Source organism: Lepus europaeus, chromosome 13 (assembly GCF_033115175.1).
Source record: "Lepus europaeus isolate LE1 chromosome 13, mLepTim1.pri, whole genome shotgun sequence".
NCBI lineage: Eukaryota > Metazoa > Chordata > Mammalia > Lagomorpha > Leporidae > Lepus > Lepus europaeus.
The window spans coordinates 68182362-68208970 of NC_084839.1; the positions used below are offsets into that span (position 1 = coordinate 68182362).

A 26609-nucleotide genomic window follows, 5' to 3' on the forward strand; every position below is an offset into this window, starting at 1 on the left:
AAACTGTCCTCTCCTGGGTATATCCAGGGATATTTTGATTTTTATTACTTTATATCATAACATTCTGCCTTATTTATAGGTCACTGCAAAACAGAAAATTTAACTCTTTGACCAAATATTAAGCCCCTTAACAAAAAGTACTCTATCATCCAGGAGGTGGGGGCACAGGGATACTAAAAAGAGAAGCACACTCCTGTGTTCTACCTGGAGATCCCTACCACTACCCCAGCGACCAGGAGAAAGAACTAGGCAAGACCATACACCGTGTGCCTTTGTCATGGTTACTCTTGTTGTCACATCACTTCCAATACCAGATCCCCAAAAACTCTGAGGCCCCAGTGAGAACTTTTGGTGTAATTAAAATAAAATGAGTGGATTCAGACTACCATCTGACTCTCGTCCTTTCCAATCTAAACTTAATCAAATGACTTTAGCTCTCAGAATTTCAATATCTATACTTATAAAAGGGAATAAAAGTAATTGCCTTACACATTTGAATGAGTATTAAATTAGTAAACATAGGCACATAAATAATCACAGGTAAGACACTTAGAACAGTATCACAGAGCTGACTCAAGTAAAGGTTGACTTCCCCCTAATCAAACTATTGAGGTGTCAACTAAAATGTTAAACAGCGAAATAGTAATCTAGGACAGTTCAACAAGGAAAATAAGACAGGGTATGTTTCACTAAAGAACTTACAGCTTAGTGAAAATAAAAACAAACTGTAATAAATAACCATGCTAATAGATTTAGATTAAGACATTGTCATGAATACTAGGAAGGAAAGATTGACAGTTTTATGAAGTATAGTCAGGGAACTAACAGACTACTGAAGAAAAATAAAAATCTCTTTGAAAATACAAAATTTAAGCTGAAATCTAAAGAACAAATGAGAGATATCCAGGAGGAAAATAGAGATGAAGAAAGAGCGTATGTGAAAGTCCAAAGAGTTGGGTGGTTTAAAGAAAAAGTGAATTCAGGGGGCCGGCGCTGTGGCTCAGTAAATTAATCCTCCAAATGCGGCACCAGCATCCCATATGGGCAACGGTTCTAGTCCCCGCTGCTCCTCTTCCCATCCAGCTCTCTGCTGTGGCCTGGGAGAGCAGTGGGGGTTGGCCCAAGTCCTTGGGCCCCTGCACCCACATGGGAGACCCGGAAGAAGCTCCTGGCTCTTGGCTTCGGATTGGCACAGCTCCAGCCATTGCGGCCATTTGGGGAGTGAACCAGCGGACAGAAGACCTTTCTCTCTGTCTCTCCCTCTCACTGTCTGTAACTCTACCTCTCAAATAAATAAATAAAATCTTAAAAAAAAAAAGTGAATTCAATATACTGAGTAACCAGGAGACCCGAGGTTAAACTAAGTGACTGGGTACTGTGGCAAATCAATCATCCAATCAGTCATCTAATTTCCCACTTCAAGAAACTGGAAAAAGAGCAGAATAAACCTAGAACAAGCAGAAGGATGGAAATGATAAAACAAAGAACAGATAATACGGAAAACAAACAAAAAGCTAGTCCTTTAAAATTATCAATAAAATTGACAACCTTTCTAAAGTTGATTCTTTATTTAATTTTTAAAATTTATTTATTTTCATTTTATTTGAGAAACAGATACAGACAGAAAAAAAATCTTTCATCTGCTGGTTCATTTCCCCAAGGCCCATAACAGTCAGAATTGGGCCACGCCAAAGGCGGGAGTCTGGAACTCAATCCAGGTTTCCCACTTGGGAAGCAGAAACTCAAGTACTTAGGCCATCTGCTGTTGCCTCCGAGGGTGCAGATTAGCAGGAAGCTGGATTGAAAGCAGGGGAGCTGGGTAAAAGTGGTAAAAGGAGATTATTTCCCCCTAAACAGGAAACAAGACAAAGATGTGCAACTTCACCCACATCTGTTGTTCAGCATCATGCTGGAAGTTCCAGCCAATGTAATAAAGCAAGAAAAGAAAATGAAACGCATACAGATCAAAGAAAAATAAATAAATAAAACATCTGCTATTTGCAAGGACATGATGATCAACATAGCTGATTCCAGTAAATTATATAAAAAACCTAAAAGAATAAATGAGTTCAGCTAGCTCATGGGTACAAGATCAACAAAATCCCAATTGCATTCCTACATACTACTAATGAACATGTGGAAAACTAGAATCAAAATACAGTATCACTTATAATTACCAAAAGAAAAGATGAATGTGTGTACAACTATAATAAGATTTTACATAATGGTCATGCTGAAAACTACAAAACATTGCTGAAGGAAAAAGAAGGAAATAATGGAAATATGTTTATAGATAAGAAGAATTAATACAGTAGCAAAGATGTTAACTCTCTCCATATTGACATATAAATTTAATGTGATTTCTAACAAAATCCCAGTCATATATTCTACAGAGACAAACACAAGATTATTCTAAAATTTATATGGAAAAGCAAAGGAATTAGAATAGCTAAACACAATTTTGAAAAAAATAAAAAGAAAATGGGAGGAAGCAGTCTTCCTGAGCTCAAGACCTAGATAGCTACAGTAATTAAGAATACATTGAGGCCAGTGCTGTGGTACAATGAGTTACAGCACTGGCCTGAAGCGCCAGCATCCCATATAGGTACTGGTTCTAGTCCCAGCTGCTCCTCTTCCAATCTAGCTCTCTGCTGTGCCCTGGGAAAGCAGTGGAAGATGGCCCAAATCCTTGGGTCCCTGCACCCGCATGGGAGACCCAGAAGAAGCTCCTGGCTCTTGAATTCAGATCAGCTCAGCTCCAGCTGTTGTGGCCATTTTGGGAGTGAATCAGAGAATGGAAGACCTCTCTTTCTGTCTCTACCTCTCTAGGTAACTCTGTGTTTCAAATAAATAAAAATAAACCTTTTAAAAAGAAGAATGTATTAAAGCACAGACACACAAATCAGTGGAAAACTAGAGCCTGCAGAAATAGCCCCATTGCACAGTTACCAAATTTTTCACAAAGGTTCAAAAGCATTTCAATAGAAGAAAGGTAGCTTTTTCAACAAATAGAGGTGGTATACTTTCATAATCACAGCAAAAAGAAAAATAGGAAAGAAAGAAACTCACCTAAGCCTGATGCCATATACAAAAATAAATGATATGAATAAAAGATACAAATATTTAAATCATTTAGAAGGTAACATAGGAGAAAAATCATTGGGGCCTGTGCCGTGACTCAATAGGCTAATCCTACACCTGCGGCGCCAGCACCCTGGGTTCTAGTCCCGGTCGGGGCGCCAGATTCTGTCCCAGTTGCTCCTCTTCCAGTCCAGCTCTCTGCTGTGGCCCGGGAAGGCAGTGGAGGGTGGCCCAAGTCCTTGGGCCCTGCACCCACATGGGAGACCAGGAGAAGCACCTGGCTCCTGGCTTCGGATCAGCGCGGCGCACCGGCCTTAGCAGCCATTTAGGGGGTGAACCAACAGAAGGAAGACCTTTCTCTCTGTCTCTCTCTCTCTCACACTAACTCTGCCTGTCAAAAAAAAAAAAATCATTGGGACTTAAGAGTTGGTAAAAATTTCTTAGACATGACACCAAAGGTGCAATCCATAAAAAAAAAAATCAGTAAAATTAAATACATCAAAATTTGAAACTTGGGTTCATAAAGAACTCTGTTTAAAGGGATAAAAAGAGAAGCAACAGATTGAGAAAAGATTTCAAGCTATATATCTGTCAAAGTACTCATATTTAAACTGTATAAATAACACAACTCAACAGTTTAAGGCAAATAATAGTATTATAAAATTTATAAAATAAGCAAAACACTTGCAAATACATTTACTGAAGATGATGTATAGATGAGCAAATAAGCACAGAAAACGATTTCCAACAAAGCCTGCACTCTCAATCCACGATATAATACTGCCTCCACTAAGTTATTTCCCACCTTTGTCAGATGGGAAGCAACCAAATAAAATACAGAAGCTTAGATTACAGACCTGAGGTGAGCTGGTCAGAACTAAATTGATATTAATGTAGTTGACCTTTAAAAAGGCACTTGAGAGAAGAACCTCTGAAAATACAATTGCTCTAAGTATAATTAATTGGTTAGTAGAAAATGCTACAATAATTTATTTAGTGAGCATTAAGTAACAGTTTGTGATTGGAATGCCTACATTTATTAAGACTAAAAAGATATATGCATCCATTCCACTTCACAAGAAAATACAAGGATGATAAAACGATATGGAGATCAAGCAGTAATTTGGCCTACCTCTGGCAAGGTATGAATTAAATGCCTTCTAAAACTCCCTTCCTAAATGATCTGTGATCTCTAGTTGGAAATTTAATAATTTAATAAATGATTCAGCACAATCATTCTACACACAGCCAGGCAAGGGGATTTTATATATATACATATATGCGTAATAGTGTATTGCATTTGAATTTTTCCCCACCAAAAACAAAGAGCGAAAGTGAGTGACTGTAAATAATAAGAACAGTAGCAGGAAAGTCAACCTTTAACGAAGGGGAGAATTTTTTAAAAAGTGTAACCATCTGGCAACCATACAATATTTGAGAAAATGTTAGCGTTCTAATTGAGATCTAATTGAGTTTGATTTTCTTGTCAAGATAATTGCTTCAGTATTAATTAAATATGTCTCTTGCAGCTGCAAAGAAAGCTAACCCTTACATTTTGCTGATTATATAGGATACACATCACTCATTCAAGTCAACATTGCTAGGCTCAAGTTACACCAAAAATAGCTCTCTTATATTGATTATTAACATCTCAGATTTTGACATTAGTAATTTCTCCATAACTTAAGAAAAACATTTCTTACATCTTGGAAGGAAATTAGTGAGGCTACCTAGAGTTTAGTCAGAAAACTATACACCATTAAGAATATTCAACTCTGAACTGCTCTTTTAGAGGAAAAACTAGTCTTACATCCTGAGAGTATCTAAGGCACTATAATTACCTGTATTTTAGTGTCTGACAAAATAAACATTGCAAATCACCTTTATCGATTTTATCATATTTCTCTGCTTACAAGGTTGACAGTTCTGTGCCATATTAAAACAAAACAAAAACTGGTACTTCTTAGCACCTCATTTAGTAAATAATTCCAGGATTACTGGCAGTCATGAAGTTTTTCTCACATACATTGAATGTAAATTCTGAAACAGAATAAACAAAACCCTCTTTCCTCATAAAATGGTAGAGAGCAGCTGATCAACCTTCTTTGAAAATTATCTGTATATGTATTTAATTAAAGATAGTTATGAGATCACCCTGCTAACTTTCATGCTACTCACAATCCTCTCAATTCCTTTATCTTTCTCTATTGGTTCTACTTTCTTGCTCTTTAATCGTTCGAAATTTGTTCCAAGTTTAACTTAGTAGAACAAAGAGTTAAGGGAATTCTAACCAGAGCAGGTGACATGAGTTCTAGGTAAGGCCACACATCAAGGTAAGGCCACTCACTCACTCACTCACTCATTCAGCTACAGTCATTTCTGAAGCACTCACTCTAAACTAGGCACTGATCCTTACCCTCTGAGGATTTATAGTCCAACTGGAAACCACAGACAAGAAGCAACTAAAATGCAAAGTGGAACATTTTCTGATGTACAGAAGGCCATGTAAGTACACAGGAAGGATGCTTAATCGGGAATTAGGAAGTGATAGGGAAAGAATACCTCAGGAAACAAATATCTTCAAAGGAAACATTTATATTGAAGCCATCAGTAGTCAGCTGGGACAGGGATGAAGGAGGAGGATAAGCCCCACATAGAATAAAGAAAATATTCAGATACGGCTGGGGAACTAAGACACATCTAACACAAACAAAAATTAACAGTTCAGAATGTGTGGAAAGGAAAGGACAAGTCAAGAATTACAACCAAGCAAGGTTTGAGTCTGGATTTCATCCTAGAAGCTAAGGATATATTAAGTGTCTTTAAGCATTTTCTTCAATGTTTCAAAATGGAATTTTTCAAATATTATTCTGGCTTCTATGTAAAGAATGGATTATGAAATAACAAGACTGAAAAGAAGCCAAACTAAGAATCTATTCCAGAAACTTAACAGTGAGATTATAATAGACTAAAGAGAAGCAATGACAAAAGCAACAGCAAGCAGAGGGAAGAATATGATGGTGCACAATCTTTCAACTTTTTTTTTGACAAACTGTATGTTTTTTATTCATTTATAACAAGAGAATTATAAAATAAATGTTTTATAATCTGCATTCTTTCCAAAATGTTTCCCTACAGAAGTAGTTCTCAAATTATTGTACTCAGATCAACATCATCAACATCCCCTGTGAACTTACTAGAAATGCAAATTCTTAGCCTAAACTCCAGAATTTCTGAAGATGGGGGTTCAGGTGATACTGATGCACACTTGTCAGAAAACCACTGTTATAGAACACCATTAGGGAATGGCAGCACATTTTCACAGTGTTCATATATAGTCATATATTTAGCCATTCCTCAAAAGGTTGTCCATTTTAGCCATTTAGGCGGTTTCCTATTTTTACTGATATAGTACAGTATATAGCCTTATAACTATATTTTCACATCCTTGATGATCTTATCTGGAATAATCCCTCAAGCAGGCATTAAAGCTGATGCCCGTTCTCAAATTTTCTTTCACTCCTCACTATTCAAATCAGAAGTACATGAGAAAGTCTGTTTCTCTACATTGTTGCCCACAGTATATTAACACTTTTTTTTTTTTTTTACAGGCAGAGTGGACAGTGAGAGAGACAGAGAGAAAGGTCTTCCTTTTCTGTTGGTTCACCCCTCAATGGCCACTGCGGCCGGCGCATCGTGCTGATCTGAAGCCAGGAGCCAGGTGCTTCTCCTGGTCTCCCATGGGGTGCAGGGCCCAAGGACGTGGGCCATCCTCCACTGCCTTCCCGGGCCACAGCAGAGAGCTGGCCTGGAAGAGGGGCAACCGGGACAGAATCCGGTGCCCTAACCGAGACTAGAACCCGGTGTGCCGGCGCCGCAAGGCGGAGGATTAGCCTATTGAGCCACGGCACCGGCCGTATATTAATACTTTTTAAAAATGTCTCCCTGGCCGGCACCACAGCTCACTACACTAGTCCTCTGCCTGCGGCGCCAGCACCCCGGGTTCTAGTCCCGGTCAGGGCGCCGGATTCTGTCCCAGTTGCTCCTCTTCCAGTCCAGCTCTCTGCTATTGCCCGGGAGTGCAGTGGAGGATGGCCCAGGTCCTTGGGCCCTGCACCCACATGGGAGATCAGGAGGAAGCACCTGGCTCCTGGCTTTGCATGGGTGCAGCACGCCGGCCGCAATGCGCCAGCCGTAGCAGCTACTTGGGGGGTGAACGAACAGAAAAGAAGACTTTTCTCTCTGTCTCTCTCTCTCACTAACTCTGCCTGTCAAAAAAAAAAAGTCTGCCTTTTACAGATAGCAAATGGCAGTACATTTGAGTTTTAAAATATATTTCTATTAATTCTATTTGTTCTCTTTTGTGAATAATTATGTTCTTTGCCAATTATTATGAGAGCTTGCCTTCAAAATTTTCTACAAATAAAGATATTGAGACAGGCACTTAGACTAGCAGTGAAGATTCACTCCACATCAGAGTGTCTGTCGATTCCAGCTTCCACCTAACGTACACCCTGGGAGGCAGTGGGTGATGGCTCCGCTAAACGGGTACCAGCAATCCATGCAGAAGATCTGGATGGAGTTCTAGGTTCCTTGTTTCAGCTTGACCCTTGCTGGAAGCATAAGAGGAGTGAATCAGGGAAAGAAGATCCCTCTGTGTGTGTCTATCCTTCTCCTTCACTGTCACTCCACCTTTCAAATAAATAAAACAATAATCCTGTTCTTTATTATTTTTGTTCTTTCATTGCATTGAGTTGAATCTCATTAACTGTTGAACAATAATAATGATATAAAGCACACTGTGTTATAATACAAATTAAGAATCTACACCCCCCCCCCCCCCCGCGCCGTGGCTCAATAGGCTAATCCTCCGCCTGCGGCACCAGCACCCTAGGTTCTAATCCCAGTTGGGGCGCCAGATTCTGTCCCGGTTGCCCCTCTTCCAGGCCAGCTCTCTGCTGTGGCCCAGGAGTGCAGTGGAGGATGGCCCAAGTCCTTGGGCCCTGCACCCCATGGGAGACCAGGAGAAGCACCTGGCTCCTGGCTTTGGATCAGCATGGTGCGCCAGCTGCAGCGCACCGGCCATGGCAGCCATTGGAGGGTGAACCAACGGAAAAGGAAGACCCTTCTCTCTGTCTCTCTCTCTCTCACTGTCTACTCTGCCTGTCAAAAAAAAAAAAAAAAAAGAATCTATATTCCACAACCAACCCTACTTAGTCATAATAAAATCTTTTAATAATAAGCCTTTGAGTTTGCATATACTTTATAACTGACATTTAGATTGCACACATTGTTTTCCCTCTAACTTTGCTATGTTTGCATTTGGCTTTCTTTCAAGTTTGCTGGCTCTACAATAAATCTAAATACATCAGTCCAGGGATGGATGGCTCAGCTTCTTCAATGTGATATATTTACAGTCATCCAGGACAGTAACAACACTACCCAACAATAGCAAAACCATCACCAACTCCTCAAACCACACTCTTTTTCTTTTCCTTTTTAATAGAAATATTCATTTTTTAGAGATTTATTTTTTATTTATTTGAAAGGCAGAGTTAGAGAGAGGGAGAGAGGAAGAGACAGAGAGAGAGATCTTCCATCCGCTAGGTCACTCCCCAAATGACTGCAAAGGCTAGGGCTGGGCCAGTCCAAAAACAGGAGCCCAGAGCTTCTTCCAGGTCTCCTACGTGGGTGCAGGGCCCAAGAACTTGGGCCAACTTCTGCTGCTTTCCCAAATGCATTATCAAGGAGCTGGATGGGAAGTGGAGCAAACGGGTCTCAAACTGGCACCCCTATGGGATGCTGGCGCCACAGGCGGCAGCTTGATGCCTGGGTTCCCCGCTCATTTTTTCTAGTCAGTAACACAAGGTACCAATTCCTAAAGAAAAAGAATCCTTCCTATCTTTTTTCCTGAAAGTCCAGTGAAAGATCACAATTATCAGCAATAAGCTAGTGACAGAATTTTATTTGTTGCTACAAAACTATCTAGTTACAGTCCTTATGTCAATTAATCCACAACTTATATTAGAAATACAAGGGTGATTCCTTGAAAAATTTTAAGAGTCCCTTTGAAATATTACAACACTCTCAAAGAAAATGTTAGAAATGAAAGAATAGATGTATTAAAATGCTCTAAAACATTTTTTTGAATGGAAGAATAACAAGAGGGAAAATAAATACAGCATGCTAAAATATACCGTAAAGCGATGGCAGTAAGAACGGTGTGCAACAGACAGGGGGAAAGTGAACACAATATGAAGTCCAAAAACAGCCAAAGTTCATTATGGTAGCATTTCAAATCAGTGCAGAGAAGTTTAATGACTCAATAAGTGAGACAACTGAATAAGCTTTGCTGAATATAAGCAATGTCTTCTTTGTTTTTTACTTTTTATTTATTTATCTGAGAGGCAGAGTTAACAGAGATGGAAAGACAGAGAGAGAAGCCTTTCATCCACTGGTTCACTTCCCAAATGGCTGCAACAGCTGGAGCTGGGACGATACAAAGCCAGGACCCAGGAGCTTCTTCCAGTCTCCCACATGGATGCTGGGACCCAAGGACTTGGGCCATCCGCCGTTGCCCTCTCAGGCTATCAGCAGGGAGCTGGAGCAGAAGTGGAGGAGCCAGGACTCGAACCGGCACCCATGTGGGATGCCAGCACTGCAGATGGAGGCTTAATCTACCATGCCACAGTGCTGGCCCCCAGATTTCTAACTCATACTAAAACAACCATATTGGAGGTAGATAAGTATTGAATCTTGGAATAGAGAAACACATTTCAAAGCAGAAAATAAAAGAAATACTTAGAAGTAATGATTACATTATTGAAACATAAAATGTAAGTCAAAATAGTAAGAAATCAATCTCTATTTTAGAAAAAGTTTATTTTTAAAAGGGGAGGATGGGGTTGTCAATAATGTGCATAAAATGCCACACTCATTCACTCCTGATGAAAACCAAAATTTCATTCAAGAATATTGATGATAGAGTTGTCTAAAAAATATACAAAACTCCATAAAACTGTTACCTAAAAATGGCTATTACTATCATCTTGGTGTATGTGTTTCCAGACATTTTCATGTATGTATATATGTGTGCACAGACATATTTGCATACTTACATACACAGATACATACATATGTTATCAGCTGTTATTAGGGGCTTTATTTAATAGATTGCCAATATCTATTTTATTTATTAACTATTTAAGCATATTATCACAACTACTCAACATTAGGTCTTTCTTTTTTGTGTGTTTGGTTATTGATCAATCTTCCTGCTGGCTGGAATACGACCAGGACAACTGGAACTCAGAAAATCCACTTACACTAGAAAGTAACCCTGACAGCAAAGAATGCTAGAGAAAGACTGGGTGTCTGATGATCCTGAGGAATAAAGCCATTGTGCTAGAGTTGGAGGACCTACCATAGAATTCCACATACACAAGAAATAAAGCATTCAATAATTAGTAACTATTATTAATAATGAAGAGTATTAATTTACATGAAAAAAATTCACAATATACTACTAGTTTTAATACCTGGACATACAAAAAAAAAATCATAAGAACATTCACCAAAATAGTATTAGTGGTCACCTCAAAGTATTAATTATACAAAACTTTTCTGTTTATTTTCAATGTACTATACTTTAAGTAAGTATTACTCACAAATTAAAATAAAGCAATATATGATGTAAAATAAACTGGAGACCATTATACTTAAAGAAATAAGCCAATCCCAAAAAGATAAACATCACATGTTTTCCTGATTTGTAGTAATTAATACATGGAATATTAAAAAAGTATATAAGTAAAATTAGTATTTTGAGTTTGATTATTGGTTATAACTCTTGTCTATACTCTCGAGGAACAGTGATTTTTCTACCTACTATCTGTTGAATTCTTTATTTGGTAGAAGGTTAAGCTTGTAATTATAAAGGAAATTCAAAGTAAGTCATTATAAAAATTAAAAGAAAAGTAAGAAAAGAAGGAAGAGGGAGAATGAGAGAAAGAGAAAGGGAGAGAAGGTATGGTGGGAAGTATCATTATGACCTTAAAACTGTAAACATGAGGGCCGGCGCCGTGGCTTAACAGGCTAATCCTCCGCCTTGCGGCGCCAACACACCGGGTTCTAGTCCCGGTTGGGGCGCCGGATTCTATCCTGGTTGCCCCTCTTCCAGGCCAGCTCTCTGCTATGGCCTGGGAAGGCAGTGGAGGATGGCCCAAGTCCCCGGGCCCTGCACCCACATGGGAGACCAGGAGAAGCACCTGGCTCCTGGCTTCGGATCAGCGAGATGTGCCGGCCGCAGCGGCCATTGGAGGGTGAACCAACGGCAAAGGAAGACTTTTCTCTCTGTCTCTCTCTCACTATCCACTCTGCCTGTCAAAAAAAAAAAAAAAAAAAAAACAACTGTATACATGAAATACAGAAAATACACATTTAATTGCAAAAATCGAAGAAAAAAAAAGAAATGAAAGAAAGAGGATGCTTTGAGGAGGGGAAGAAGGGTGGCAAGTATGGTTATCTTCTTAGAATTTTATCTATGAAATACATGAAATCTGAAATCTTTATATTAACTTAAAAAAATTTAAGTTTAAAAATTTAAAAATAAATAAAGTCCAAGAAACAGATCAACATACAGTCAGCTCTATAGCTGTAAATTTCTCCATAGAATTACACATATAAAAAAATTACACATAGAAAAACATATCAAAGAACTAATAAAGAAATGTGCTTGACCTTTAAAGGATCAATCTATTCTGAATTAACTGGAGTAGAGAGGAGGAGCAGGTTACAAAAGAAATCAGAGATAAATATGTATCACAGTAAAAGCAAATGAATTTTCTTTTAAAAATATTTAGTTAGTTGAAAGGCAGAGTGACAGAGATGGGGGAGAGACAGAGAGATCTCCCACCCACCAGCTCACTTCCTACATGGACCCCAAAAGCCAGATCTGGGCCATGCTGAAGCCAGGAGCCTAGAACTCCATCCTGGTCTCCCACATGAGTGGGAAGGACCTAAGTACTTGGCCTTTCTTCTGTTGCCTTCCTAGTCCCATTAGCAGGGAGCTGGACCACAAGTGTGGTCAAACCCCAAACAGTGGCTTAACCCAACTGTGCCACAATTCCAGCTCCAAAAACTAATTTTAATGAAAGTACAAAATCAATAATGTAAAAACAATAAAAGTTAATAACCTTGAAAGACTAAAAAGCAATTTCTTCATGGTAAATGCACCAAACGTTTCTCTTTGTTAAAATAATTTGCAATTCTTGTTAGTTTTACAACTGAGCTCTCTTGTTTTTCAAAAATGGATCCAAGTAAGAGAAAAGACTCAGTTCCAGTTCAATGTTTCTTCCTTCCAAGTGCCTTTTCCCATCCTCCAATTCTTCCGCCATCATCATCCTGACACTACAGTACTGAAGTAAATACAGTCTCTATTTCCTATACAATGAGCTATTTTACTGTCAGTTTCTGGTCTGTATGTCCTCTTCCCTTTAATCTTCAATACACCATCATTTTTACTATATTACTGTTTCTCTAATCCTAATATTTATAGGTCTGTTTTTTTCCCAAAAAGTTCCTCAAATTATTTTTGGACGAAGGCAGACTCCTATAATTAATAAAATAGAATGTACTCAACATGAAAATAATAGTCTTTTAACTAAAGCCAAAGTTCCAAAAAACAACTTAAAATGTGATATTACCCTCTCATACAAAAAAAAAAAAAGATAAAGGCATATATGAAGCAAATCTCTCTCCGCATGATCTCTTTCATTAAATCAAGTGATTATAATCTCTTTCCTACTGTGCAACAAGCAAAATTTTGCTACCCATCCACATTTAACTTTATACTGAATTCCTATAATTTTTATTTCAACTTCTAATTATTTTGTCATAAGGAAGTTGGAAAACTGTGTTCACAGCTACATTATGTTTCCCCCCCAATCCTACAAAAGTATTCTTTATCTTAATATTCAAATGCAAACAGAATTTAATGAAGTTTTATGGTAGTTTTTTTTTTTTTTTTTTTTTTTTTTTTGCTTCCAAAATTTCACTATTGCAGTTACCACAGTGCTGGCAAATGGCTCCTAAGCTGGAAGTGGAACAAGATTTCAAATAATTTATAAATAATCATTTCAAGAACACATCTTTTCTTCTTTTACCCTACAAAAGACAGAATTCTGTTCAGGACCCACAAGCTGTCAACTTCTCAGCATACTCAAAACCCCACTTAGCTCTCTATTGTAAACAGTGTAGTATTTCACTACCACATCAATAAATACAATTCTTGAAAGAATTATTTTTGTGTTTGATTCACATTTGTTCTGCATATGCCAATGAACCTGAGGTATTTGTAATGTTAAACTCTTAAAAGCTTTAGCTTACCAAAAGGTCAGGCAATCTGAAAACAGCAGAAGGTCTATCCCATGTAGATGGGTCTGGACAAAACCCAAAATAAGGACTCACAGCATAAACCACTCTGAAAGACTCTTACTAGTGCGTTCCTCTCTCCCATCATCAAACTTCTATTTTAGAGTAAAGTAAAGGATTGGCTATTAATATTCAGTCTACAGTTAGGTAGTACCACCCTAACTTTCAAAAAACCATAATTAACCTGATCAAAATGAAGAATGAAATAAAGCCCAGAATAAATAATTCTCTTAAGTATAGTGAACAATAAATACTATGGCATTTATTTGATTGACTTTCAGTGACATTTGTAGACTAGTATCTAAAAAGTACCCTCTTTTCTCAGTCTTACAAATATTAGTCTTTTTCAATTTATTTAATAAAAACATTTCAGAAATATAGTTTTTTCTAAGAAATATAGTTTTTTTCTAAGATGAAGAAGAATAATGTATGCCATCCTTAGAATTCCACTGAAGAGCAGAATACAAATGCTATCCTGATTCAATGCCTCAGAACAAAAACTTTATCTCCATCAATGCAATGGCCTATAACTGCCCAATCATAGAATGCTTTCAATTAAAATCTTGACAATATCATAAGTTCATTCATTCTGTGATTACTCAGTCTACACATAAAGGAGGGTGCTTTAGTTCAATCCCAGTAAAATTTCATTGATTGAGTCCAATTTCAGGTAAAATGAAGTAATAAGTATACTCAAACTTCTCTCCCCTGGCGAAGTTATAATATTTCAGAAGAAGGCATACAGTAGCTCTTAAGGTATCCAAAGAAGTAAATAGTAACAGGCAGACTGGGGAAAAAGACTAGAATTTGAAGTACCAAAAAACCTGGCAATAAATTCATCTTTTTTTCTCCCCTTGTGGTATTACTCTGAATTGAATGCTGTTGCTAGGTAACAAAGCTGGGGGATCAGCCTTCTATTCATGGCTCATGGAGTAGGAAAGAGGGCACCAATGTTCAGAGAGAGAAAGTATGGAAATTTGCCAGCATTTTTCTCTTTCTTTTCTCCATCTCACAACAGTCCATAAGCAACCTCCAAGCAGTACTGGCACTGGCCACTAAGAGAACTAAAATCCTAGGGGAGGGAAACCTCCACAACCAATGTACCTCTGGTTCCAAGAGGGTGAGATGAAACCTCAGTTCTTTATTCTTTCACTCTGTCCTCCCTGGGCTTGCCCAGAGAAAAGATGATAATTGGGAAAATCCATACCAAAACAGAGTAACAAAAGCCCACAAAAGAATAAAAGATAAGAGCCCAAGAGAACTGAAAAATACCTAGCCAATGCAATAAGACAAGAAAGATAAATAAAAATAAGAAAGATTAAAAAAACTACAGAATAAAAGAAAAAATTAATTTGTCCCTATTCACAGATGGTATGATTCTCTACATAGCAAAATAAATAAATAACCTACAACAAATAACAAATAAATGAGTTCAGCAAGCTTACACAATATAGTCAACACATAAAATCATATCTCTATAAACTGGCCATGAATAATTTGAAACCAAAAGCATTTAATACTATTTACAACAGGTAGAAGGAAATATGAAATAATTGGTATAAATGTAGCAAAACATACACAGAATTTATATGTGTAAAATTGTTATGAATCTATATAAAACATACATAAAAGGCTAATGAAAGAAATCCAAAGAGACCTAAGTAAATCGAGGGACTTATGTCTGCCCAAATTGAGCTGTAGATTCAATGTCATTGCATTTAAAAATCTAGTATTACTTTTTAAAGATATAAGCAACCTGATTCTAAAATTTATGTGGAAAACTGAAGGAATCTATTAAAAACAATTATGAAAAAGAACAATGAGAAGAATTACAACACCCAATTGTTTATTTTATTATTAAAAAAATGTACACTATCCAATTTTTTTAAAATTTTTTTTTGACAGGCAGAGTGGACAGTGAGAGAGAGACAGAGAGAAAGGTCTTCCTTTCCATTGGTTCACCCTCCAATGGTCGCCGTGGCCGGTGTGCTGCAGCCGGCAGCACCCCACTGATCCAAAGGCAGGAGCCAGGTGCTTCTCCTGGTCTCCCATGGGGTGCAGGGCCCAAGCACTTGGGCCATCCTCCACTGCACTCCTGGGCCACAGCAGAGAGCTGGCCTGGAAGAGAGGCAACCGGGACAGAATCCGGGACCCTGACCGGGTCCAGAACCCAGTGTGCCGGCGCTGCAGGTGGAGGATTGGCCTATTGAGCTGCAGTGCCGGCCACACTACCCAATTTTAAGACCTACTTTTAAAGATACAATAATCAAGACAAGCAAAGGGACAGACACCAGTAATGGACATCAGTGAAATAAAAATGGCATTCAAGAAATAGACTCACACAAATATGGCCTTCTTTTTTTTTTTTTTTTTATAAAAAGTATAAAAATAAATCAATGGAGAAAGGATAGTCCTTTTTCATTAAATGGGAAGAGGATAAGAAGGAAGGGAAAGAAGACACATTAAACTAAATCTCAGAACTTTTATAAACTGTTACAATAATTAACTGAAAATAGATCATGAAATATTCATCTATAAAACATTTAGAAGAAAGTTTTCATGACCAAATATAAAGCAAAGAGTCCTGAGACACGGCACCAAAATGATGATTCACTTTCATACTTAAACCTTTTGCTCTGCAAAAGACACCATTAAGAAAATAAAAAACTGGGTATAGATGGATGAAAATAGCTGCAAATCATGTATCTAATAAAGGATTTGCATCCAGAATATATAAACAAACCCAAAGGTTCAAAAGAAGAGAAAAGCTCAATTTAAAAATGGGCAAAACATTTGAACAGATACTTCACCAAAGAGAACACAGGATGGAAAATAAACACATGAAAAGTTGCTCAAGATCATTAGCCATTATGGAGATGAAAATTAAAACCACAATAACATACAAGGTTACTTTTTAAAGTTTGAGAAAGGGCTGTGGGAATGAAAAAGGACACAGTCATTCTGGAAAACAGTCCCATCATTTCTTACAAAGTGAAACATACATCTACCCTCTGACCCAGAAATCCCATTCCATGGTATTTACCCAAGATATCTTCATGCAAATATGCATGTAATTATTTACATCACCTCTATTAATTGAAAAGAATCCAAATTCCCCTCAACAGCTGATTGATATAAACAACTTGGGGCACATCCATCAAATGGAATAAGACTCAAAAATAAAAAGCAGTGTACTATTGATCCACACAATAAGTTGGAAGAATATCAAAGGCATGCTGAATGAAAGATCTCTAAAGTATACATCTGTGTGATATCAATTATTTGACGTCATTAAGGAGACAAAGCATGGAGAAGAGATCAGAGGTTATCAGAGGTTAGGGATGGAAAATGATATGAGCATATACACACACACATACACACACAGGACTTTGGAAGTCAATAACAGAAAGATACCTGGCAAACTCCAAAATGCTTGGAGACTAAAAACACACTTCAAAATAACATATGGGTCAAAGAGGCAGTCTCATAAGAAATTAAAAACTAGTTCAAACTAAATGAAAATATAACAAGAAAATCTGTGAGATGCAGCATAAGCTGAGTTTATGGGGAAATTTACAGTTGTTGATCGCCATTGCATGCTATTTGGGAAAAGGCAAAACTATGAAGAATAGTAAACAGATTAGTTATTCCAAGGATTAAGGGAGGGAGGTGGAAGGATAAATAGGTGGGGATACACAGGATTTTCATGGTGGTAAACCTATTCTGTACAATACTATACTGGTAGATACATACTATATTTGTTAAAATCCATAGAATACACAACATCAATAGTAAGTACTAATGTAAACTATGAGCTTTTGTTATAATAATGTCATAAATAAACTCATCAATAATGACTTATTAATTGTAAAAAGGAGAGGGGGTGTTCACACTAATGTAAGATCGTAACAAGAGGCAACTCTGCCTGAGAATGAAGGCGAGCAATTTGTGGGATTGTATATATTCAATTCAACTTCTCTGTAAACCTAAACTATTCTTGAAAAATGAAGTTTGTTCAACAGGAGTCACTGTGTACTTACTCCTCATGTAGGATCTCTGTCCTAATGTGCTGTACATTGTGATTTAATGCTATAACTAGTACTCAAACAGTATTTTTCACTTTGTGTTTCTATGTGGGTGCAAACTGTTGAAATCTTAATATATGCTAAACTGATCTTCTGTATATAAAGAGAATTGAAAATGAATCTTGATGTGAATGGAAGGGGAGAGGGAGTAGGAAAGGGGAGGGTTGCGGGTGGGAGGGAAGTTATGGGGGGGGGAGCCATTGTAGTACATAAGCTGTACTTTGGAAATTTATATTCATTAAATAAAAGTTAAAAAAAAAAGAAAATGAAGTTTGTTATTTTTTTAAAGCTACTCATTCCTCTAATATAGAAAAATAGTTATAAATCCTGGATCACTGGTTAGTTCTCACTAAAAGTGGCTAAGAAAATCTTACAAGTAGGAGATTCACAACTAAGCTTCCCTTACCCCAAATATAACTGGTCACAGAAATCTAAGCTAATAAACCCATTCACTTAATACAATTTTAAAAGATAGGAAGGAGAAACAAACTCAAAGAAATTATTCTGATTTACAAAGAAGAGGGAGGGTGAGACCATTCTCATTTTTGTTTTTATAAAATTCAGAGTTAAAAAAATTAAGAAGTAACACTAAAATAAGTGTCATTATAACTGGGATCACAGAATATTTTAACATATATCAAGGGTCCAGCGCTGTGGCGTAGCAGGTAAAGCCGCCACCTGCAGTGCTGGCATCCCTTATGAGAGCTGGTTCGAGTCCCAGCTGCTCCACTTCCAACCCAGCCTCTCTGCTATGGCCTGGGAAAGCAGTGGAAGATGGCCCATGTCCTTGGGCCCCTGCACCTCCGTGGGAGACCTGGAGGAAGCTCCTGGCTCCTGGTTCCTGGTTCCTGGCTTCAGATCGGCACAGCTTTGGCCATTGCAGCCAACTGGGGAGTGAACCAGAGGATAGAACATCTTTCTCACTCTCTCTCTGCCTATCCTTCTCTCTCTGTAACTCTGAGTTTCAAATAAATAAATAAATATTTTTACAAAACATACATCGATACAATTAAAGAAACACCAAACAATATCATTTCATAAGATGAAATGACAGCATATGATTATGCTTTTTTTCAATTTCAAGCTATTTTTCTCAAAAATCTTCACAAATATATTTTCACTCAAATTTAGAATGTTTCTCATTCTAAATAATAATTATTTAGTTTTTAAATAATATTTATTTAGTCTTAAAGAGTGGATATAGGCCAGCGCAGTGGCTCACTTGGCTAATCCTCACTTGGCTAATCCTCCGCCCTGTAGTGCTGGCACCCCGGGTTCTAGTCCCGGTCGGGGTGCCAGATTCGGTCCCGGCTGCTCCTCTTCCAGTCCAGCTCTCTATTGTGGCCCAGGAAGGCAGTGGAGGATGGCCCAAGTGCTTGGGCCCTACACCCGCATGGGAGACTAGGAGGAAGTGCCAGGATCCTGGCTTCGGATAGGCGCAGCGCACCGGCCGTAGCAACCATTTGGGGGGTGAACCAACGGAAAAAAGGAAGACCTTTCTCTCCGTCTCTCTGTCTAACTCTGCCTGTCGAAAGAAAAAAAAAAAAGAGTGGATATAAAGAGTAGCTTAAATGGTTAAAAAATTCTCATGGTCTTGATTTTTCTGCTCTACCTATCAACTGATTCCAAGAAGATTCAAACCAAAGTTTTATTAAAAAACTATCATTTAATATGTACATTAAGTTGGTTTTTGTTGTTGTTGTTGTTGTTGTTGTTTTTTTTTTTTTTTTTTTTTTTTTTTTTTAAGAGCAGCATCACGAAGAAAGAGATTTCCAAATACTATCAGGGGCTTTTGATTCTCTTAATGAAATGACATTTTCAGAACAGAAGTCCAGGCCTGTGCCACATAAAGGGTAATCTGTCCTCTTCCTAATCTTTCTTAAGAAGTCTTTCTTGTATAAAAATCAAAGGTCGTAGGTAGACAACATATCTTTATGTGTATCTACATGCAAATATACAACAAACTCTACCAATTCTTCATTCTGTCTATTGTCATAATGATGTTTTCAAATATTTGGTAAAATCCAGGGATGACTGAGTAGTAACTTCATTGCAATGTCTTTAGACTAGTTGATTTAAATCTTTATTTAGAAAGTGAATGCCCTTGTACAATTTTATCCTCCTTTTTGGACTGTGAAGATTCAACAGAAGTAGTGAATGTCATTGCTGCCAGGCTGTAGTTCTCAAAAAGTTCAGCAGCAGATCTTTGGCACAGCTCGGCCTGAGTGCTTCAGAGCCTCCAGCAGGTGCTCCGGCAATCAGGTGTGCAGCAAATCTCTGCACTATGGGATGCTAATATCTCCACAGTGCATGCAATTCCCAGAGAGCAGTATTTTGAGTATGATAGTACTCAGGTCCATCCAACTCATGGAGGAAAATTCCACTTCCCTGAGATTCACTGTCAAGCAACAGATCCGTTTTTGGGGAAGTCTGCATTAGCATTCTGGTAGATGCTAAAATGTTAATGTTTAAATTTGGAAGAACATGAAGAGCAAGGGTACAAAGGCTCTTGATGAAGGCCAGGGCTCATTGTTGAGAAACTTGCTTTCTGCACTTGGTAAGCATGACATCAAGGCACTGGAGTACAGTCCCTACCCCTCATTGGTAGCACCTGCATGTAGCTTAAACAGTGTTTCACAGAGATGTGTACAGAATTTCATTGGATGAATATTCAGAACATAACCATGCCCAGAAAGAATATGAAAAGCAGTCTAGACACAGTGAAGACTTTCTTGATAGGTTAGGTCACCAGACTCAATGAGAGTATGAAGAGCCACTAACAAATCAATGTCCCTAAGTGAGGGAACCATCATTTCGTCTAGTGAGCCCATTACTACCAAGAAATGAAAGCATGAATATATTAAAGATAAATATGAAAAAATACCAAGAACTCTGCAAACTGCACCAGAGAAGGAACTGATTCATTTGCTTCCTATCAAAGATAAAAGTGGTCTAATTGCACAGACCAGGGAAAAGTCAATTATTTACAAGAACAAAGATGAAAAGGATCAAAAAGAGATGGAACTTGAGGAAGAGGTCAATGAACATCCTATCCAAGAGAGCTGACCATAGAAGAGTGTTTGGTTGAAAGAAAGAAGAAACTACAGAAGAAAAATCACATTGCAGGCTTGGCCTCTGCCATTGTGTCAGATGCAGAAAGCAACATAAAGAAACTTTAAGAATTACATTCCATGCTGATGGAACAGGATCCTGATGTGGCTGTTACTGGTTGAAAGCTGGTGACAGTTCTCTGGTGGAGTTATTTAAAGACTACTCCTTCATACAAAATCCTACCCCTAATAGAAGCAGAAAAATCTTCCAAGCACTGCAAAGAAATCCAAAGATAAGAGAATTTGAAGAAGGCCTGGTTAGCCAGTACAAATTTTATTTGGAAAATCTGAAGCAAGTGATTAAAGACTGGATGCAAAGTAAGCTGAAGAAAAGTAATGCAATGTCCTTAACAGCATACAGATGACTAGCAGAGGTGGCTGCGAACAGCTTGTGTGAGCTGCTGGTGGCACTACATCATTGTAATTCTCACAACATCATCATACTGATTGTCCATCTCTTGAATGACGTGTCAAAACTGGTATCTGAAATGTGTTGTGAGGTAGTAAAGAATCTCATTAAATGATAAATTAGGCCAAACTTCTCTAGTTGTAATAAAAGTGAATTATGAAGTAATTATGAAGTCAGGCCAGAGATGTTAAAAATATTTTTGTGCCTAAGAATCAAGGAAGTAGAAGTGGAGAAAGACACTGAGGATACTAATAAACCTAAGAAGTTCATAATGCTCAAGGAAAAGAGAAAACTCTATCACAAATGCAGAGAGAGTGGAAGAAAGCAGAAGAGAAACTAGAGCAGGAGCTTCTGCAAGTACCAGAAAGAAACGTAAACTGCACACAGAAACTCTGAATGTTATGTTTCTGAGCTGCTTCAGAATATTGAAGAAGGCACAGAGGTCACCTCTCCTGCCACTGGTTCTAGAAGGTCTTGCCAAGTTTGCCACCTTATGTTGAGTTTTTTGATGATTATATACACAATATATGCATATATATGCAATTGACTTGAAAATAATATTAGATAATGTATATCTTAAAATGTTTCAACTTAGAAACTTCTGTAAAGAAGAAAGCATTAAACTAAGTTGCCCAAAGCACAACAAAAAATGAATGGACTAATGACACTTAGATACTTTCTAAATATATTTCCTTCAGAAACAAAAGGCATAGAAATAGAAAAGGAGGAAGATGACATGTTTTCCTCTTTGCAGATGACATGATTCCTCACACAGAAAAACCTAAAGAATCCACCAATAGACTATTAGAACTAATAAGCAAATTCAGTAAAGTTGGAGGATACAAAATCAACACACAAAAATCAAAAGCAATAATATATACCAGTAATGAACTCACTGAGAAAGTATAAAAGCAGTTCCATTCATAACAATTACCAAAAAAAAATACCTTGGAATAAATTTAAGCAAGAATGTAATGCACTGGAGCAAACACAATCCTTCAGTCAAGGGGGTTGGGGAAATGATATTCATATGCATAAGACAGAACCTTAACTTCTGCTCCTGCCTCTGACCTTGTACAAAAATCAACTCAAAATAGATCAAAGAAGTGAATGTAAGACCCAAAACTATGGAACTCTAAAAGAAAACAGAGGAAACACTTCAAGACACTGGCACAGGCAACAACATTTTGGATAAGACCTCAAAATCACAGGCAACAAAAACAAAATCAGACAAATGGGACCTTATCAAATTAAGCTTCTGTGCAGCAAAGGAAGCAATGAACAGAGTAAATAAACAATCAGGTGCCGGTGCTACGGTGCAGTAGGTCAAAGCCTTGGCCTGCAGTGCCAGTATCCCACATGGGCGCCAGTTCAACTCCTAGCTGTTCTACTTCCAATCCAGCTCCCTGCTAATGGGCCTGGGAAAACAGTGGAGGATGGCCCATGTCCTTGGGTCCCCAGTACCCACATGGGAGACCCAGAAAAAGCTCCTGGCTCCTGGCTTCAGATAGGCTCAGCTCTGGCTGTTGTGGCCATTTGGGGAGTGAACCAGCAGTTGGAAGACCTCTCTTTTTTTTTTTCTTTTTTATTTTTGACAGGCAGAGTGGACAGTGAGAGAGAGAGATAGAGAGAAAGGTCTTCCTTTTCTGTTGGTTCACCCTCCAATGGCCACCGCGGTAGGCACGCTGTGGCCGGCGCACCGCGCTGAGCCGATGGCAGGAGCCAGGTGCTTCTCCTGGTCTCCCATGGGGTGCAGGGCCCAAGCACTTGGGCCATCCTCCACTGCACTCCCTGGCCAAGCAGAGAGCTGGCCTGGAAGAGGGGCAACTGGGACAGGATCGGTGCCCTGACCGGGACTAGAACCCGGTGTGCCGGCACCGCAAGGCGGAGGATTAGCCTAGTGAGCCGCGGCGCCGGCGGAAGACCTCTCTTTCTCTACCTCTCTCTGAAACTCTTTCAAATAAATAAAAATAAATATTAAAAAAACACAATCAACAGAATGGGAGAAAATACCAGCAAACTATTCATCTGACAAAGGATTAATATTCAGAATAAGGAACTCAAAAATCCAACAACAAAAAATGAACAATTTGGTTAATAAATAGGAAAGGAAACTGGACATTTCTCAGAAGAAGAAATATGATGTCCAACAAACAAATGAAAAAATGTTTAACAGCACTAGCTAACAAGAAAATACAAATCAAAACCACAATGAGAGAGAAGGTGTTTAGACTAGCAGTTAAGACACCCGCATTCCATATTAGAGCACCTGTGTTCAATTCCTGGCTCTAGGTCCTGAGTCTACCTTCTTGCCAATGCAAAACTTGGGAGGGAGAGGTGATGGTTCAACTAACTGGGTTTCTACTACCCACAAGGGAGACCTAGATTACATTATTAGCTCCCAGACTCAGTCCCAGCACAGCCCAGCCCCAGCCATTGTGGGTATTTGCAGAGCACGCCAGTGGACCAGGAAGAGTATTCTCTCATGTGCCCTCTCCCCTATAAAGAAGGAAGGAAGGAAGGACAGATAAGACTCCAATGAAGGAGGTATCCTCTCACTCCAGTTAGCATGGCAATTATTAATAAAAACAAAAAATAACAGCTACTGGCAAGAATGTGGAGAAAAGAGAACCATTATATTGTGTTGGTGGAGGTACAAATTAATATAGTCATTAGGGAGAAAAGTATGTAGGTTCCTCAGAAAACTAAAAATATGACTCATTTATGCCACCTCAGGGTATATAACCAAAGGAAATGAAACCAGCACATAAAAGTAATACCTACACCCTTAGATTCAGTGCAGCACTATTCACAATAGCCAAGATATAGAATCAACTTAAATGTCCATTGATGAATGGATAAATAATATGTGGTATACCTACACATGGAATATTATTCAGCCATAAAAAGAACAAAATCCTGACACTGTAGCAAAATGGATTGAGCTAGAGCTCACTATATTAACTGAAAAAAGACACAGAAAGACAACTATCATTCTCTCTCACATGTGCCAGTTTATGTATATACAAACATATTAATTCAATCTCAACTTTAAATAGTGACTACTAGGACCTAGGAGAAGGGTGAGGGTAAAGGGTGACAGAGGTTGGAAAATGAATGGCACACGGGGTAGACTATAATTCATAATAATGTATTATATGTTACATAAAGGGAAGAGAGGCAATGGTAGGCTCTAAAATATAGAAAAGATAAGGAAGTAGAAAGTTTATCTGGTTTGATTAGTTTATGTTGCTGTATATGTGCTGGAATATTGTACTGTGGCCCATAAAAATGTACAACTATTACACATTAATCCAAAATTTAAATATATACACAAACACACATAATGTGTACCCTGGGAGGCAGCAGATGATAACTCAAAATAGTTGGTTCCCTGCAGACTACATGGGAGACCTGAACTAAGTTCCCAACTCTCTGGCATCTGAGTAATGAATCATCAGATGGGCACTTTTCTGCTCTGTCTATATGTCTGTCTGTCTCTCTCTCAAATAAATTAAATAAATAAATTTTAAAATAGAAAAAGCTGAACAAGATTGCCCCCAGTTTAAAGACAAAATTTAAACATTCTTATAGTCGGATGTCATTCAACAGAATTCTCCAGAAAATCTACCATAAAAAGCTTGGGCTTTCTATAAGACTTTTTGTAAAATGGGTCAATTACTTAATTTGGTACTTTTCTCATGGATTCTTTATGGCTCATAGAATTCCCTGAGGCAGTTTCAATCAGCCAAATGCCTTGCACTGGTATGTCACATCAAGATTAGAAAAAACAATGTATGAAGTACAAATTTTTCTAAGTATATTCTATTGTTGGTTCAATATACCTACCTAGTGCTTTCCTCTATGTTCTATAAACATATCTTTGGCACCTGAATCAAGTTATAGCTTCCTCTGTAGAATTTATTTTTACAAAAATCAAAAACAAAAACAAAAAACAGAACACACATAAATAATACACACATGGCCCTCAATGGCTTTTTCCAAAGAAGCTGCCATTGAATAGAATGCAGATCTGGAAAATAACGCTTATGAAGAGACATGGCATGAGAGACAAAGCCCTGAACCAACGGGTGTGTGTCTTATTCTAGTTAAACAAGAAGCAGGCTTTCAATTTTTGAAGGAAAAAAATCGGTTTTGCTTATGATAAGTCATTTTTAGTCTTTAGAGAAAGCCCTGGCCATTTTCTGTCTCTCAACTCAGAACTTCAACCTTTCAAATGATTTTTTAAAAAGGTTCAAACACTACAAAGCATCTGACTTAGTGAAAAGCACTTTAAATACCTCTCCAAGTACTCCCTACTGGATCAAAATGTCAGAGAAATGTTGTAAACACTATCAGTCATGTTCCAGAGAACAATTTAAACAAACATTGTTTTGCTCTTTTGTCTGGAAAAGTAATTTCTGAAGTGAAGAGTTCAAAACTTTTAGCCCTACATACTATGCAGTCACAAGAAAAAAATACATCTTTTAAGCATCAGAAGCAGAGTACACAATAGGCTTTGTCTTGTTAAACAAAAGAACATGCTTTTCTTTTCAATCATTTCCAGCTGTATGATCTGGCCTTCATGGAATAAGAAATTAACAGCATATGGCATCTGGCTACCTGCACAGACTGCATATAAAACCTGAAGTCTTCAATAAGATTAACGGGTCTAGTGGTTGAAAGTGGAGAAGGAATGACCAAATACCATTTCTTATACAGAGGCAATAACCCTAACTAAAGAAGGCAAGAAAAATCGACCCTACCTAATCAGATGTCAATTGTATTCTTGTGAAGTGATTCATATCACAAGATCTTCCTGCCTCCTAGGTAACTGCAGAAGATACCATCACTGATTACATAACTATTTTAGTTCTCAAATAAGGAAAAAATTCCAAGAATAAAAAAGTTGTAAGTCAACTCACCCTATGACATACTGCAGTGATACTATGGACCCAAATGAACCAGAAATAAGAGAAATTCAAATGACTATCATTTTTATTACATATACAACTAAAATTGTAGTGTTGGAATGTCAAAACCATAGAGTATTTGCCGGCACCGTAGCTTAACAGGCTAATCCTCAGCCTTGTGGCGCTGGCACACCAGGTTCTAGTCCCGGTCAGGCCACCGGATTCTATCCCGGTTGCCCCTCTTCCAGGCCAGCTCTCTGCTGTGGCCCAGGAAGGCAGTGGAGGATGGCCCACGTCCTTGGGCCCTGCACCCGCATGGGAGACCAGGAGAAGCACCTGGCTCCTGGCTTCGGATCAGCGAGATGCGCCGGCCGCAGCGGCCATTAGAGGGTGAACCAACGGCAAAAAGGAAGACCTTTCTCTCTGTCTCTCTCTCACTATCCACTCTGCCTGTCAAAAAAAAAAAAAAAAATAGAGTATTTGATTCAATGGTTTTCAGGGGTCTTCTTAAATAAGACTATTTCAGTCAAAAAAATTAACTTTCCTTTCTCATTAACATTAGTGAACCAAAAATCTGCTA

General features: G+C 38.1%; 1 protein-coding gene and 1 pseudogene across 2 annotated transcripts in view; one reads left to right on the top strand and one right to left on the bottom strand.

Moving 5' to 3' along the window:
- The window catches only part of EXOC6B (exocyst complex component 6B), a 686378-nt gene that overhangs the window by 448919 nt on the left and 210850 nt on the right, over nucleotides 1–26609 (bottom strand). The gene's annotated exons all lie outside the window — the stretch shown is intronic.
- On the top strand, nucleotides 20385–21616 carry LOC133772965 (nucleolar complex protein 3 homolog; annotated as a pseudogene).